The sequence below is a fragment of the Lissotriton vulgaris genome, chromosome 8 (genome assembly GCF_964263255.1).
Source record: "Lissotriton vulgaris chromosome 8, aLisVul1.2, whole genome shotgun sequence".
NCBI lineage: Eukaryota > Metazoa > Chordata > Amphibia > Caudata > Salamandridae > Lissotriton > Lissotriton vulgaris.
In genome coordinates, this window is record NC_141696.1 from 1,160,177,978 (window position 1) to 1,160,186,842 (window position 8,865).

Below are 8,865 nucleotides of genomic sequence, written 5' to 3' on the forward strand. Positions count from 1 at the left end.
CTAATCAGGTTCTTATTTGAACATTATACACCATCTCCTGCTAGTGAGCTATGTCACTTGGTCTTACACCACATAGACATTATTTCGAGAGCTTGGGTGTCACCCCAGTCCTCACCATTTCACTGTCAAATGTTTTACCTTGGAAAACCAAAGTGTGGAACACCCCAAGGCTGAAAAAATGTTTATTCTACAAATTTCAGGTCAAGTTGCTAAAACTTTGCCTTGGTCAACCCATAAAGGGGAAGTTTCCAGACTTTGTGGGTGAAGGGTGAATCTTCACCTGCCTCTATTTTCACCACATGGAGGTATGGATCCAAAGTGCACCCCAGTGCTTTAAATAACTGTACACCTACTCACCCACCAATTACTTTACAAATCAAAAGTCAGATTGATTGACTTTACAAATGCTTGCAATTAATACTGCATTTTATACCTTGCACATGAAAATAGTTAGTCTAAATTATGTATATGCACATGTGTAAATATGTAGGGGAGTGCAAATTCTGCACAATTATTTTTACGTCCAAATACACAAAATTAAGGCAGAGTTGCACAAAATAGCGTTAATGCGTTAAATGCAAATCCATCATTTTGTACTATGTTGTGTTTAATGTGTCAACTTTTGGTGCAAGGGCGCATTTGCATCGTAAACAACAGCTGCTCGCGTTCTGTTGTTCACATGCATCTGCGGGTACATTTTTATTGTGTAGCAGGTGTAAAATCCCCAAAATTATAGCAAAGTAATTTTTACTTTGCCCATGGCTTATATATACATGTGGTATTTGTATTTGCAAACCTGGGCAAAAGGATGAAAGTCAAAAATACAGTCAAGCATTTTATTGGGGGAAAGCTGGCTTCTGGCAGTAAAGGTGGATTGTTATCATCATGATGTAGTGTCTTCAGCTCTCTCCTAAATTGAAGCATGGTTGGAGTGGTTTTTGTGGCTCTAGGGATGTCATTTTAGATACTCAGTGGATAAATGTAGCAGACCTGTGGCATATTGTTTTTTTTTACACTACTTCATGTCTAGTTTCATGGTGTCTTGGCTGCAGGTGTGCAGAGAATAACTGGCTTTGGTGAGTATGACGGCCAGATAGGTGGGCAATTGCTTTGTAGATTAATCATTTGACTTTGAAAATGGTAATGTACATGCTGTCAAGGGTAACCAATGGAGTTCTATTAGGGAAGGAGGAGATGTGGTCATATTTCTTGAAGCACAGAAGAGGCATGCTAAAGCATATAGGATGTCTGGTGGGGTATGGGAGCTGTTGGGGCAGTGTGGAGTCTGGAAGTCCATTGAGTAGGGCTTTACAACCATCTGCATGTGAGAGTAAAAGGACTGGGACAGCAGTTCTGAAGTGATTTTCTCGTAAGAATGTTTTTATTTTCTTCAGTACACAGAGATGGTACCCAACTGTCTTGGTTTTCTTAAGGATAAGTTCCTTCAGGGTGTGGTCAGCATCTAGAGTGAATCCGAATGAATTGGCATGGATGAGTGGTGGGGTTCAAATATGTCTGTGTTCAAGTCACTGTGCCAAGTTTGCACTACTTGTTGCTTGCTGTTTTTGACAAATAGTGTGAATTGGGTCTTGGTGGGATTGAGCTTCAGGTATATGTTGGACATCCAGTTCTGGATGCCATGAAGGCAGTGTTGAAGTGGGATATTTTCTTTGGGAACTGACTGCATAATGTAGTCCTGACATGAAGAGATACAACTTAAATATATATATTTTTTCATTTTTTTTAAAATTGTTTTTATTATCACTTAAGCAAAACAATTAGGACAGTGTTAGCAAAAATTCCGTTACATCATATAGTCTTAGGTTATCGAACACATTGCAGGCATATTCAATTTGAATGTCTTTGAACATTACAAAAAGCAGCATTTTTCAACATTTCAAAACCCCATCCCCTCATGCCGGCCGTCTAGGAACTGTCTGGGTCCCCACCCTCTCCATCAGTGTGGCTCACAAATGTAACCTCGAAATTTGTTCCAAGCCCCCCAGATTCCATCCCATTTCCTCGGGCAACCATAAAGACAGCCTTTTCTACCACCATCTTCTCATCCCTATCTCTACACCATTTATTAAGGGTCGGTGAAACTGCAGAGCCCCAAAACATAGCAATGTTGCGCTTTACCACCATCATGCCCAACATTACCCAGTCTTGCTGTCGGTGATTCAGGTCATTGGGCTCCCAAACATTCAGCAAACAGCGACGTGGCTCGGGCAATAAGGATATGTCTATCGCTTGGGAAATCGTGCGCATTACTGCGGCCCAGTATGTTGTCATGTACCTACAGTCCCAAATGGTGTGAAAGAACGTTCCCTCCTCCCCACAGTTACGGAGACAGAACTTATGTGTGGCTTTACCTATTTTGTGTAGGGTTGTTCTCGTATAATATGTACGGTGAAGTACCTTGAGTTGGACCAGCTTTAATCTGGAGGGGATAGCAGTTTCGCGCGGTGAGGAGAGGGCCTCCTGCCATTCGGAGTCATCAAAGGAACCCATCTCCTCAGACCAGGTCTGTTTCAATTTGGACATCACGTCCAGTAGGTTATTAATAAGTTTCCTATAAGTAAAGGAAGTGGCTTTGTCTGGCATGTGCTCTGTCAGGAGTCTATCTTCAAGCGGGGTCGATTCCTGCAAGGCAGTGCCCGGCGGTATTGCTGATTGTAACGCATGCTTAATCTGTAGGTATCGAAACATCTCTGTCTGGGACATCTCGTACTGCGTTTGCAGGTGGGCGAAGTCCACCACCGTACTTTCTTCCAAAGATCACCCACCACCGATATGCCAATGGTGTCCCAAGCCTGGAACCCCTTACTGGTATGGAGGAAGCCCAATTGATAGGAATCCCACAAAGGTGTCATTTGGGTGACGGTGCCAAGACACTTAAGCCGTCTATTGGCCTTGTACCATAACTGTACAGAGTGGTGTGTCGGGCCTATCAGATCCGTGGGGGGGGGGGGGGGGGGCGGCGGGAGTATAACGTACGAAGTACACCTCTACTGTCCAGAGAGTGTCTGTCGGCGAGATATGACGGCTCAGCCTGTGGGGCATGCAGCCAGAAATTAATCTGCTTAAGATGTGCCACCTGGTAGTAGAGTTCAATGTTTGGGAGCGCTATCCCCCCATCATACCAGCCTCTAGTTAACTTATCCTGGGCGATTCAAGGTGGTCTTGCGCCCCATAACAGGTGGGACACCGTCGCAGCTATCGCTTTAAAATAAGCCGTAGGGACCAAGAACGGGGAGTTTTCTTGCACGTAAAGGAAACGCGGGAGCGCCATAATTTTGTACAGCGCCGCCTTGCCTAGGAGCGTGAGGAGGAGAGTCTGCCATACCTTAGCGTCACGTTTAAACCTCTCCAGCAGGGGGCGGAGTTTCAGACTGTAGAATTCGTCAGGGTCTGATGTAATAAGGATACCTAAATATTTGAATGAGGTCGCTGCAGTCCTTAGGGGGCAACTCAGGGGCAAGACGGGAGGGGGGCCAGCGAGGACATATAGAACAGACTTATTCCAGTTGATCTTATAACCAGACACTCTACCGAACAGCTCACACACGTTTAGTAATACAAGAATAGACTTTCTAGGGAAGGTGAAGTATAACAGTATATCATCCACGTATGGGGATATACGATTCTCCCAAACATCGGACCAGCGGATCCCCTTGATAGAGGGGTCCCACCTGACCCAAATCGCGAGGGGTTCTAATAGTAGAGCAAACAGCAGCAGGGACAGCGGACACCCCTGCCTTGTGCCACGGCCAAGAGGGAAGTCCTGTGAGATGTGTCCATTGGCAGCGACATGAGCCAGAGGCTTAGTATAAAGCAAACGAATCCAGGCGCAGAATTTGGGGCCAAATCCCATGTGTAGGAGCACTGCAAATAAATAAGGCCATTCTACTGTATCGAACGCCATAGTAGCATCCAGCGAAAGGATGACAGCGGGTTCCTCAAGAAGTGGCGCCCATGCCATGACAGCGTGAAGCCGTCGGAGATTAAGGGCCGTGCTCCGGTGCGGCATAAATCCAGATTGGTCCGGACTGACCAGTGATGCGAGATGCGGAATCAGACGTAACGCTAGTAGCTTGGCTAGGACTTTAGGTTCTGCGTTGATGAGAGAGATCGGGCGGTAGGAGGCACAGTCTGTCTCCGGTCTGCCCGGCTTGTGAATCGGGCCAATCGTGGCCAAGCGCTGGTCTCTCGGCAGTTCCCCTCTGTCGAGGCTATCAGCAAACATACTCAAGAAAAAGGGGGCCGTCGTTTGCACCGTTCTTTTGTGAAGTTCAACTGGGAGCCCGTTTGGACCCAGCGCCTTACCAGACACTAGGGCGTAGGTAGCGGCCTGCACCTCCTCAGTAGTGATATCCGCCTCCCTTAGAAGCGCCGCCTCTAGGGAGAGCTTAGGTATCGTGAGGTCTTTAATGTAGTCATATGCCTCCGCAATCGTATAAGACGCCTGTGGGGCGTAGATTTGTTCATAGTGGTCAGCCAAAATATTATCTATCCCATCAGGGTCAGATACCAAGGAGCCCTCAGGGGATTTCAGTTGAGCAATAACTTTGTTTGCCCGTTCCTTTTTATCTAGCCAGGCTAGCATCTTCCCCGCCTTATCACCCAGCTCATATATCCTATGCCGAGTGGCCTGGATCCGAGCGTGTGCCATTTCCCTCTGGAAGGTGAGGACTTCAGTCTGCATAAGTCGAACCGTGCAGGCAGCCCCTGGAGACGGGTGGGCCTCCTGGTCCGCAATGGCTAAGGATAATTCCGCCTCTAGGTCGTCCAAGGTCGCACGCTGCTCCCTCTTGTGCCCCGTGATAGAGGCCATTGCCTGACCCCGGAGGACCACTTTATATGCCACCCAGAGCGTGCACGCAGAGTCCACCGAGCCTTGATTTTCCTGAAAGAAGTGTTCAGTAGTTCGCGTCAGTGCCGACATGATAGGCGCCACCTGAAGGAAGCCGGCGTGTAACGGAAACATGCATCTCCTGCCAGCCCGGTGAAGGGTATATTTCAACAATATTTGGGAGTGATCAGATATACCCCTCGGATGTATAAGGACCTCCTCCAAACCACCAATGGCGACGCGGAGACAAAAAAATAATCAATGCGTGTGAGGCAGGTGTGTACTGCAGAGTAAAAAGTGAAGCGTGTCTCAGCTGGGTGTTTGAATCTCCAACTATCTGTGAGGCCCAGGGCGTCCGCCAGTCCTAGGAGGCTTCGTCCAACCTGTGCCTCCGCTCGAACAGGGAATCTGTCCAGGGTTCTGTCGATAATATCATTAAAATCGCCCCCCCATTAGGAGTGTCGCAACTGGTAATGTTAGTAGAAATGTTGTGAGGGCAGCGTGAGCTTGTGCGTGGAGTGCTGGGGGTATGTAGACAGAGACGTGGTTGAACAACTGACCCCCCCATTGACAGGTTAACGCCGCAAATCGGCCCTGGTCGTCAATTCGCGTTTGCTGCACTACGAGGGGAAAGATTTTCCTAACCAGGATTCCTGTACCCCTAGAACCTGAGGAGAATTCCGCATGGGCAATCATCTTATAACCCCACCTGTCCATAGCTCGGATTGCTGACCCCACCAAATGCGTTTCCTGCAAAAAGACCACCGCAGGGCCACAGCGCTTCAAATACTGTAGCACCAGACCCCTCTTCACCTTATCCCCTAACCCGCGGACATTCCAGGTAAGCAGAGTGAGGACTGCCAGAGGAGCCCGTGAGTCCTGTGAATTGAGTTCAGCCATCAGCAAAAGGGGAGGAATGTCAAAAAGTTTTGCACTTCAAGCGTCCCATAAAATCGACACATCAAGGTATATAGCTGTCCTAACAAAAAGAATGCCAACAAACCTAAAAAGAAAACCCCACATACAATAGTGTCAACAGAATCATGTGCAACAGTTACCTTCCCACCCCAACAACCACCCCCCTCCCTGCTCAGCGAACCTACCGCCACCCCAACATAGCAGAGTGCTTCTTCCCACCCATAGTTGCAATACTTGCGGTAAAGGGAATACGGCACCTCCTGCGCCCGAAGTAGTTTCTTGACTTCAAAGAAGCTGCGACGTTTCCTTGAGACGGCCGCTGTGTAGTCCGGGAAAAAGGAGATGGTTGAGTTCTGTATTCGGATAGGGGGGGAGAATCTTGCTGCCTGCAGAATTGCATCCCTATCCCTAAATTTGAAGAGACGGGCCAGGACAGGTCTTGGGGGAACTCCTGGCTTCGGCCGTCCCCCTGCACTCTATGAGCACGTTCAACGGAGAAGAAATAAGAGAGTCCCTTTGGCTGCAGCCTGGTTTTTATCAGTTCCTCAACATAAAGATCCATCGCCCGGGTCCCTTCCGTCTCCGGGACACCTATGTTTCTAACATTTTTCCGTCTTGCACGTCCTTCTTGGTCGTCCAATTTGTCTGCTAGCATCTTGTTGTCTTTTTCCAGGCGGGCCACTGACATTTGTAAGTCCGATGTGTCCTGAACCAGGGATTTCGTCACTATCTCCACCTCCTTCACTCTATCCGCCATTTTGTGGAAGTCCGCCCGTAACAGGGAGACGTCCGTAGAGATTGTTCCAAGCGTCGTTTGTACATTTGTCAGTGCCTTCATTATATCCTCTAACGTGATTTTCTTCCCTCCATCGCCCTCCTGAGTCTTACCCTGCGGTTACGTCGCATTCGGCCCTTTATCATAAGCATATTTGTCCAGCTTACCCTGCACAGTCTGACTCCTGGGCCCTCTGCCCGCCATGTCGACGCGGATAGGAAGATACTTCACAGAGGCAAACAGCGTGTAGCCAGAAGGGGGCCTGTAGTATGTAACCGGGTTAGTCTGCAGTCCGCGCAGTGGATTCCAAAGTGCTGTGATCAGCGTGGGCCTGGAAGAGCGGAGGGAGGGAGGCCAGTTAATTGGGGAGGCGAGCACCCCCTTAGCCACCGCTCGCTCGCCCCCTCAACAAGCAGGAGGCCCCACAGACCGTCCCAATCCGGGCCAATATTCAGGCTTACACCTCAAGACGGTAGGGCATGCCCGGCAATAGCAGCTGCCAGTGGCAAGTACACCACTCAACTCCAGGGTAAACAGCAGTCCGGTCCGGGGCCCACCACAGCGCAGGGTCAGGATCACAGGACCCGCACCCAAGGCACCCCACAGATGCCTCAATGCCCACTTGAGCCGGGGTCCATCCAGAGATCATGAGACAGCGCAGTCCAGGGCACCCGGATCACAACCCCTGCTAAGCAGTCCGTAACCGCCAATAACTGGGTGAGGGGTTGGGGAGGACGCGATAATGCCCAGAACGGCGCCGCCACTCACCCGGTCCCATCCACCGCAGAGAACCTGATAACAGGGCAGGCCAGTGCCGGAGTGCAGCCCGGGGGAGGAGGTAATCTGCCAGGCCCCTACTTGCAGGATCTTGATGGGCACAGTAGGAGGTACAAATGAAGCGGAGACGCCGTCTGATCTCCCCAGTGCTCCGCCGCTGCCGAGCAGCGCGCCTCTGAGCGTCCGCTGTGTGTCTGTCCTCGGCTTTCGCAATGTACTATAGCTCCCGGTCTTGAAGGCCGCACTAGGCCGCAGGTGTCCGGGGACGCTAACAGCATACGTCCGCAGCCGATCTTCACCGGAGTGCCAGCGATGCGTGCCGCCTGTGTTCCGCTGCTGGGGGAACCCCTCAACGGACTCCAAATGGATGGATAAATGCACGGATTTCAATATTAGGGCTGGATCTGCCCCGGAGCTCCGGGACTAGGAGGCCATTTTCATCGGCCGGTAGCCACGCCCCCTTCGAGAAACAACTTCAATATATTTTAAAAATATTGTAATGACAGTATATGCTATACTCAGGGCGACTGGAATTATACGATTTTGTGCAGCAGTATTTTCCACACTATTATGGATTTGCTGCAGTTCCCACATAATCTATCATCTACTGCATATCTGCGAATTTTAACAAGACAAAATATTTCTAGGTTAAACAGATCAAACGTTACTAAAAATGTGACAACACATGTTGCTGCGCGATGGAAGGCCCTTCACAAAGGTTTGTAAACAATGGGATTCTATCAATGTGAGTGGTGACTTATTTGATATGATTTTGTATATTTCTCTAGTCGTGAATACACTGCAATGTGAAAATTAGGCCTCTCTGCGGGTGGCAGAATGAGGGCACTGTGTGTTTTTAAAATACCCCTCACACACTATGAATCTCATAGTGTCATTCTCCCATCATTGGGGTCTTCCCGTCCCTCTACGGGGCGGGCGTGCTTCGACCTACGAGTGACGCAGGAGCACTTATATTTTTGACAATAGGCTATGTGATGTGATGAGGATAGTGATATGTGTTAGGGAGAGTAGGGACCTATTTACGTGAATGGTAGTGTAAAAAAGGGTTACAAATTCCCTGGCTAGTCGAAAAAATTAACTTTAATGGTTTCGCAAGCTGGGAACATTAAAAAGGGGGTTAGTAAGTAGAATTACAAGTGTGGTCCACTTTGTCGACATGACATGTTTCATAGGCAGACCCCTCCTGCCTACTCATCAGGACCTCTGTTGATCCCTACAAAAATACTCAATTCTAAACTAAATGTTAAATGCCTATGGTCCTAAAACTTAACAGCAAAAATTGGCTGCTAGGTTTAGCCTCGGGGCTTGAGTTGGCCCTTAGTAAGGCATTATCATGAAAAATGACCTAATATGGTCTATTTGAAGCGTGGTGATAGGGCCTCATGAGCCTGCGTCTTAGGGTGATTAGTTGACTGGGGAGACATTGACTGACCTGTGAGCGCGAGCTCTGTCCTGCGAGGCCCTTTCTGCTGGACTGTTTGTTCTGTTACTGCACCTCGCGGAACCCGCTCCGTGGGTCCCG